The sequence below is a fragment of the Kryptolebias marmoratus genome, linkage group LG15 (genome assembly GCF_001649575.2).
Source record: "Kryptolebias marmoratus isolate JLee-2015 linkage group LG15, ASM164957v2, whole genome shotgun sequence".
In the NCBI taxonomy this organism is placed as follows: Eukaryota; Metazoa; Chordata; class Actinopteri; order Cyprinodontiformes; family Rivulidae; genus Kryptolebias; species Kryptolebias marmoratus.
Genome location: NC_051444.1, coordinates 34201442 through 34210922, shown reverse-complemented (window position 1 = coordinate 34210922; position 9481 = coordinate 34201442). Strand labels below are relative to the sequence as shown.

Sequence of the window (9481 nt, the reverse complement as noted above, 5' to 3'; positions counted from 1 at the left end):
CTGTGAGGCTTTCAATAATCTGGCGAAGAGTACTGGGAGCTGTGAGTATTTATGGGGACCAGAACAGGTGAAACAGATGACTGTGATTACTTGGGCATGATAATATGGGCGTGGCTTGAACTGTGGATGAATGGAAAGTTAAGTGGCTGTGGCAAGAGGCGTGGCAGGAACAGATGGAGCTGTGACAGTGTTATTAGCTGAGAGTCATTGTCACCTCATACTCTAAGCACTATCAAGACCTGGTTTTAAAACTTCACCAATAACTACATAAGAACTGGATGGATTTCAATAAAACTCTTAAAGTAATCATTGGAAGTACATTTAGCTGATTAAATTAGCTGACAAACTTTTGGAGTCAGCCCAATTTAATATGGCCACCACAGCTAAGTGTTGTTAGCCAACTGTCACTAACTGGAGACATGACGTTATGTGTGAACATGTATTGTAAGTGGTGGTGTCCCCGTACCGATACCAGTATCAGTACCGGGCCCGATACACGCATCAGATACTTGTACTCCTAAAAACACCCTGATACTCCGGACCAATACCACTGATCTGCTCTGTGAATCTGGTCTGTTAGTCATAGTCCAGCTCTTGTGTTATAGCACCGTTTTGAGGCAGTTGTCATGGTTACATGCATGCCTTCCTCTTTTTGTCCAGTTGAGTAAGTTGTTCTGTTAGAACTGCTAAGTAGCTGTTCAGATATTACTGGTGTTCGGTGAGAGTTGTAGCACAATTAACCGCGTACTTGGGCCGAAATAAAAACAGAGGGTTTTAATATTTATCTGGCATCTAGACCACCTTAGATTAGGTCCTTAAAGCTTAAAAAGTTCAAACCTGTGTTTTTATCAATGTGTATGCATTAGCACTTTAACAATCCTGCCTTTGCTGCGGTTTTTAACTAGCATGTGTAATTTTGTTTTGATGAATTTTTTTGTGTAAGGGCAGTTTCATGCAAATTTAAAACTGTATTTTATTTCTTGTTTAAAGGCACTCTGGGCTGCTATGTATGAAATGTTCTAAACAAATAAAGTTTAACTTGACTTGAACCAATTGACTGATGTAAACAAAGTTGTTTTCATGCCAAGGTCCAAGTGTAAAACATAAAGGAGTCATAAGGGAGTCTGTTGAATATGCTCTGTGTTAACCAGCAGGTGATTTGTGAAGTTAAGTTCATATTGTAATAAACTAAGGTCACTGTGGCACACCATCCATGATTTAAGCTTTGTCCTTCTTTTAAGAGGGAAGCTCCTCCCTTCACGTCTAGCCGGGTCATCAGCCAGTGGACTAAAAAGGAATGTGCCAGATGTTTAGGCAGGGAGAAGGGCTTCATCTTAACCACTTTATCACCTTACAAGGACAATACTTACACTGGAATCTGGACTGCACCTTTTACAGACATTGAACACTCTTCAAATCTATTTCCCTGTTGGGTGAGCATTAAACCCTTTTTTATTTACTTTTATTTAATTCATAAATCACAAATTTTGTTTTGATATATTTGTATTTAGTGTAGAATAATCTAGACCAGGTCTGACCAATGAACAGTTTTGAACCAGAGATGATGTAAAATAGGCTAAATTCTGTGTAATAGCCCTTTTATGTGTTGTAAAGCACTTTGGATCGCCTTGCTGCTGAAAAGTGCTGTATAAATAAATTTCACTTCACTTTAACTGCTGAACCAGAAACTTCGAGTCCAAAGGTAACTTCAGGTCATCCTGAGGTGAAACACGATGCAGACTTTTTGACTGTTTAGCTAACATGACCCATTTGCTCCATTTTAATTCGTCCCATTCACTGTGTGTCTCTGAACAGAGCTTAAAGCCTGCTTTCCTCCAGCACGGATTTTGGTAATGGATCTTTGGTAAATGGTAATGGTAAATGGCTTGCACTTATATAGCGCTTTATCTAGTCCAAGGACCCCAAAGCGCTTTACACTACAATCATTCACCCATTCACTCTTGCCTTGCTGATGACTTCCAGTGTCAAAATATTAGAAACGGCTCATTAATTAGTTTCCATTTGCCCTATTTATTAAAATAATGAAACCAGTTAAAAATATCTGATAGATATATAAAGATATATAACACTTTGGATCATATGAAGAAAAATGGCTTGTACTTAAAATGTATTTTTCATATTTTATAATAAAAACCAAATAACGTCTCATTTTTGTTTTTCAGCACTTTATCCTGATTAAATTATTCAAATACCAAAACATGCACAGAGCTAATAGTTAAGATGTTGGTAATGTTAATTAAATTATAAAGTGTTTCTGCTGAAGATTCTTTTTCTTTTTCCTTGACTCAGAGATTTTATTAATATTTTAGTCAGACTTTCAGCTGTTCATGTCTCATTTTGTTTCACACCAACATTGTTATTAATTCCAATCTGGTTGGTTTGGACCTGTTTAATGTGAACTCACACATCTGATCTGCTGCTACACAGCAGCTTAGAGTTTCTGTGGTTCTGATCAGAGGAATCCTAAAAGTCATCATTATCAGTCACAGTGCTGTCCAAACTTTCTTCTTCTGTTTTTAATTATTTTTCTCTGATTGTTGTCTGAACAACCATGTCTGAACCAAATGAGCAGAACTTCTGCAACTTCTGTCTGATTACACACATCAATATCTGTAACTGTTCCCTCTAACAAATGTGTTTAGTTTACCGGTGCAGAGTGCTCAACAGCTTCGAATAAAAGTTTATAACTAAACAACAAGATGTGAAGAACCTGCAGGAAGGACTTGGAGTTTGAGTGAGTTCTCAGGATCACATCTTTCTAGAGCTGATATCTAGTTACTGTTGTGTAGTTAAACCCTCTCAGCATGACTCTGACTGCTCAACGTGTAAAAAAGTCAGATTTTCAGAGGCTTCTTACTGCAGCTGTTTTGTATTTACTGTGCATTTGGCTCGCAGAAGCAGGTAGGCGCAGCTGCTCGTATTTCCTCCTCCTCCTCCTCAGTAAATTTAAACCACTTTTTTGGTAGCTGGCAGATATACAGTGCAGCAGGAAAATGATTTTTAGATTTCTTTTCAGTTGCCAACAATCGCTGCTGAACTTGAATCAGCCCAGTTTGTACATGTGTGCCACTCTGTCTGCAAAGAGCAGCATGGAAGGTGAAACTGGTTCCTTTCAGACAAGCCCGGCTGCTGATGTTCAGAATATCTAAAACATGTTGGACAATTTTTGATGGTAATGTTCTCTTTGTTTAGCAAGGAAATGATGTGCATGGCCTACAGTACAGCTTTGAAGACACGATAAGACTTGATTCTCAAAGATTGGCTGCCCAAAACATGGTTTGTTGGCTAAACCTATGAATTGAGCTGTAAATTCTCTAAATCCATCCATCCATTTTCTTTACCCACTTTTTCCTTTCCGGGTCACAGGGGAACTGGTGTCTATCTCCTGCAGACACTGTGCAAGAAGCGGGGAACACCCTGGACAGGTCGCAAGTCCATCACAGGGACACAGCAAGACAAACATTTAATCACTCTCTCACTTACACCTAGGGACAATTTAGAGTTACCAATGACCTAACTTGCATGTTTTTGTTCTGTGAGAGGAAAGTGGAGTACCAGAGAAAAGCCCTGTGTTCACAGGGAGAGGCAAAAGCTCTAACCACTGCTCTGCCACGCTGCACATTCTCTAAATCATGACTGGCATTTTTTTTTCTGTACATGTCTTTAACTTCATGAGGTTCTGGAAGCATTTTCTTGGAACTTTGTTTAAATATAAAGCAAAAAGGAATCAGCTGACATGAAGTGGTTTAGAAAGCACCAAACCAGCATCTTCTTTCAGCTGCTCCCTTCAGGGGTCTGCACAGTGCACTGCACACATCTGCCTCCATCTCCACATATCCCAGCATTCTCCTCTGTCATTGTGAGGAGAAAGATTTGGAACAACAGCCGGTGTATGAGCTGGTGAGAAGTGAGAGCAGCATTTTCCCACCATGACCATTATCACTGACAGTTAATCCCCTCATTTAAGGTGGCACCTACTGACACACATCTAACAACACTGTTAATAACAACAATATAAAACAAAAACATGCCTTCTGTGAATTTTTGGTGTGGTATTTAGCATCAGTATTTATCAGTGTTACAGTCTGCTTAGATCTATATCATTAGTATTATGAAATACAGTGAAGCTGTTAAATACTATTTGTTAAGTCTGAACAAAATAAATTGTAAATTTTCATATGTCCAGCAGAGAAATACCACATACATTTAATTTATATCCCATGTTTCCCTCAATAAAACAGGTCAGTAAGACAGGAGGAGAGGAGAACAACAGGCAGGCTACTTTTACCTGCCCTGATCCTGCAATGATGCACACATTTTCTACATATCCAACTGTTGGAGACTAGTTGGTGACTTGTTTTGACTAAATATTAAGTGTTTGCAACTAAGCAACTAGCAACCCATATAGCCGTGTTTTGCATGGCCATTTTTGAAAGTCACAACTTATTTTGTGCACGGCTTGTAAAACTGTATTCTAAGTTGTGCACATTATTGGGTTGATCTCCACCCATGTCACACCCACCTCTATCATGATTCTGGCCCGTCTGTCGGCTGTTTTTCCTCCTCTGCCCTCTTTGTCAGCAGTCAGCTCATCTGCTCCACCTGTTCATTGCTGCTCTGCAACTAAATCAGCGTTGTGCCACTCACCTGTTCTCCAGTGTTTATATTCAGCTCTCTGGCAGGCAGACGGTGCCAGATTTTTGAAAGCCTCACAACGAGTTGATGTCCAGCGTTCCTTCCTTGCCTGATCACGTTCATGACCTCTTTGTTTCACAGATTCTCCTGCCTTGCCAAGCCCACATTGGATGTCTCTGTTTCTGCCTCCTGCCTCGCCCCTGGATCTGTCTGCCTGAGTCTGATTCCACGCGTTAGACCCTGTTTCCGTGCCTTGACCCTTGATCTTCGCCTAACACTAGCCCTTTGGTCACTACCTTTGTCTGGTTTACAACCTAGCGTGTCCTGACAACCCCTCTGTCAACCACCTGGACTCTGTCATTGAGGGCACCGCACTGAAGAGGAACCAATCCTTTGTCCCCTGTTCCACATGGACTCTGAGAAGGTTAGTCGCTTTTCCTTTGAGTTTTTGCACCTTCGTCTAAGCTCTTTCCAGCCATTAATCAGTTTCTCTGTTCTCAGTGGTTCCTGGTCGGCGATTTCCTGTCTTCTAGTCTTGAATAAATCTTTTAATATCACGCTATCTCTGGCTGAAATTCTGGGTCCTCTGTCCCGAGCCTTACAACCTCAGCTCACTTTGTACCCACTTTTGGTTGCAGTCCTCTTGAGAGGATTTTGAGAGGATTTTGTTGCAGTCCTCTTGAGAGGACTGCAACAAAATCGAGTAGGGTTGGTGATGCCTGTGAGAAACCTAAGGAGAAAAAAATTTCCAACATGCAAAACTGAGAAACCCTGCAAATGTTTTGAGACATGTCAGAACCTGTCTCATAAATGCCGTTTACTAACTAGTTGCCAGCATTTGCAGTCCATTGAGATAATACCTTAAGCTACAGATAGAGAATGAGTTTGCATACAACCTGGTCATTAATAGTACTGATAATGGAAGGGTTTGTTTTAGCTCATCAAAAAACTCAAAGTATGATGTGTACTTGACAAAGCATCTTACAAGTGTGACTGGAAACAAGCAAATGGCTGCATGCTTTGGAATCTAAAGGAAAAAGGTCTCTAATTACTTTACTATCTAAACCTAGATGCACTCAAAAGTGCAAACCTCCACCAAGGCCATAGGGTCATTAAAAGAATTGTAGGCTCCACATCATTATCTGGATCACCACTAAAATTTAATCACTTGTTTGTTGTGACAACCCCAACATTGTCTGAAAATTCCATCAATATCTGTTCATTAGTTTTTAAGTAATCTTGCTAACAGTCAGCTGTATGGACAAACCAACCAACACAAAAAATAACCTCCTTGGCGAAGGTAACCATCTCTGTGATTTATGCAATCCAAACTCTATTTCAAGAAAGCATCTCCACAGATATCCAGAAAGCTGTAATATTTCCATTTTACTAGACACAACTCTGAATATAACAGGCAAGTGCTCGGTTATTTGACGTAAGTCACTGATATTGTCCATGCAATGCTTCTTGCAGTGGTTTAGAGGAAAGCTTCTAATGAACAGTCTTTTGTAAAGTTACTCTGAGATCCTTGAGCATTTTAAATTGGACATAAGTCTTTGCATTTAAATTTCTGCAAATGGGGCTTCAAGCATGCAGGGACAGTACAAAAGTTTTTCTGCATTGCTGAGATCACAGGTCCTCAACCATGTGCATAAATTGCATTGTACGCATGTCTTCAGTCTTGTGGCTGATACACTCGCGTAGTGATTAGGGAGTGGGTCACTGTTTGATCTCCTCAGTGACACAAACATGTTCATAAGAGAGTCATACCAGAGTGGGAACACCACAACAACGAGCACAGGTGTTAAAAAAACAGACAAAAGAAATAAATGTACCAAAGCCAGAGGATACAAAGAGGGCTTACTCAAGTGTGAAACCATCCTCATGGCTCAGTTATTTCTTAAGGTATTTCAGATTGCATCTCCATTGTCAAAGTACTGCAGACAGGAGGGATAAACATCCTCTTTGTCTTGTCACTTGAATTTTTAACATGTCTAATTTTGTTATCTTTGTATTTACGTAGTTTTCACTTGTTTGTTAGGGGTAGGTGCTGGGGGGGGGGGTTGTTATTAATAATTTATTTAAAATGTAAAAAGTGTTTTTAAGGGAGACCACTAGCGGTGCGTTATGGAGTAGACATGCAAACCACGAGATCCCAACATTTTTATTAAATAGTTTATAAAAGCAGCTCAATTCTTAGATATTCTAAGTTGCAACTGGAAAATCTACGTTACTTCAAGTACTTCTGCCTTATCTTGAAGCAAAAGGCCGTCTAAACCATATGCTAAAGGAGCACAGGCTAGCAACTCGGAGGCTGCTAGCAAAGCGGCTATAGACCAGGCCACGCTGCTTACATTTCGCGATATTGTTAAAGAAATAATTCAAGAAGAAAATGAAAACCTACGAGGAGAAATTAAGGAGGAAATCGCAAAAGCCGTTTCACCCATCCAAACTGCTATTGACAAATTCACAAAGAAAATGGGTGATTATGAAGAAGGCCTGGAGAATTTGGACAAGTGCTTGGAAGTTATGGAAACCTGCTATGTGTCCCTAAACAACCAATATAAAAAGTTATTGGCAAAAACAGACGACTTGGAAAACAGGGGAAGGTGTTGTAACTATACGCATACTGGGAATACCTGAAGGAATGGAGCAGGGGAACCCCACCAGATTCATCGCTGACCTGTTATTCGACATACTTGGCAGTCCTGGCGGTCTGGAAAAGGCTCCACTATTGGACAGAGCTCGCCAAGCGATAACAGCGGTGCCTCCGGAGGGACAATGTCCACGGGCATTTATCCTGCGCATCCATTACTACCAGGAGAAGGAGCGGATACAACAACTGGCCAGACAGAAAGGCAAGTTGGAGTTTCGAGGAGAGAAGATTTTCATCTTTCCCGACTACAGCATCAACCTGTCCAGACGCCAGGCTGCCTTCAACGGGGTAAAGAAGCTTCTACAGAAAAAAGACGGAGTCCGCTATGGTCTTATTTATCCTGCCCATTTTCAGATCTCCTTCAATGGCGAAACAAAGGTGTTTGATTCTCCTGAGACAGCGAAAAAACTTAATTGAATCCAAGTTTGGTACTTCCCCTAAGTGACCAGTACAGGAAAGGCTGTGAGGATACGAAATGGTACTGTTAATTCGTTCACGTTATGTGATATCCTGAGACTTTTATGGTAAAACGCTACTAATTTTTGAATGGGGGACTCTTTGTTTGACCTCTGGTTGTTTTTATTTAGCTGTTAGTTTTTCGATCAGACTGAAAGAACTTTGAGAGATATTTCCTGCAGCTACAAACTGACGCGTATGGAGGGTTAGCCTGTCTTTATTTCTGGGGCAGCTAAGGGGATAGTAACGTCGGTAAACTATGTGCTAAACGAACGGCACCGTCCGAACCAGTTTGTATTAGACGCTAAATAAACTCACCTTTTTTGGAACATATAATGTTTGAGGTTGTGACTTTTTCCAGTGCACTTTGGAGTAAATGGGTGATTTATAGTTTAGACATCTAATTTTTTTTTCTTTTTTCCTCTTTTTGTATGGGACTGTGGTTGAGTTTATGGTGAAAGGTTATTTTAGAAAGCAGAGAGGCTTTGGGGATGTTGTGTTTGTCAGCTGGGGACAACACTGAATGTGAAGGAATGAGGGGTACATGTTTTAACTCTACCTGTGTGAGTATTGGCTGCCATGTTAACTTTGTTAGCTGGAATGTGAAGGGACTGAATCATCCAGTGAAACGGAATAAGGTACTCTCTCATCTCCTCCGACTTAAAGTACATATTTTCATGAACAGGGCGGAAGGAGGCAAACCCAGAATGCAGACTCATATTGAAAAAGAAACTAATTTATTAAATAAGAATCAAAATCCAAAAAAAAAGGCTGTTGTGGCAGCAGAACTAAACATAACAAAACCTAAACATAAGCACACGGGAGGCAACACATACAGGCAGGAAACACAGGACAGCACATCAGGGAGGCAAAAGTATGACAATGAACCAGCGAGGAAATGGGGAAAGTGACCGGGTTTTGAAGGCAGAGGGTAATTATAGAAAGTGGGCACAGGTGAGTGAATACAATCAAGGCTTGGGGCAGGTGTAAGTGGGCGTGGCAGATAAATCAAAGAGTGACTGGGGAGGAGTGAATAGTGACAGGCACAGAGAAACATGAACACAACAAAACCAAAGCCAAAGGAGACCAGAAAACAAACATCAAACACAGGGTAACAAAAAACCCCGAATCCAAACACATATAGCATTTCTGCAAGAAACGCACCTTACAGATATAGATCATTCAAGGCTTAAGTTGGGTTGGGCAAATTTTTCATTCCAGTTTTAATGGTAAAGCACGAGGAGCCACAATTTTGGTCAATAAAAATACTCCACTTATAGTATCAGATATAATGATTGACTCAAATGGCCGTGATATAATTGTGACTGGATCACTTCTTAACACTCCTGGACTTCCTGACCGGGAGACCACAGGCAGTGCGGGTCGGCAGCATCACATCCCACACCATCACCATGAACATGGGGGCCCCCCAGGGATGTGTGCTGAGCCCCCTCCTCTTCACACTGCTGACTCACGACTGCACACCACTCCACAGCTCTAACCTCATCATCAAGTTTGCGGACGATACAACCGTGGTGGGTCTCATCAGGAACAACGACGAGACTCACTACAGGAGCGAGATCAGCCGGCTGACCACGTGGTGCGAAAACAACAATCTCCTCTTGAATGTGGAGAAGACGAAGGAGATTGTTGTGGACTTCAGGAGAGTGCACACCCAACATCCCCCTCTGACCATCGACGGTGCTGCTGTGG

The 9481-nt window shown here is 41.2% G+C and overlaps 1 long non-coding RNA gene across 1 annotated transcript; it reads left to right on the top strand.

The window, feature by feature from the left end:
- Positions 1 to 1333: 1333 nt before the first annotated feature.
- Positions 1334 to 5384, top strand: LOC119617729. The gene is made up of 3 exons (XR_005234122.1): positions 1334 to 1433; positions 3214 to 3297; positions 3388 to 5384. It is a non-coding gene; the product is annotated as an uncharacterized LOC119617729 (long non-coding RNA).
- Positions 5385 to 9481: the final 4097 nt, after the last annotated feature.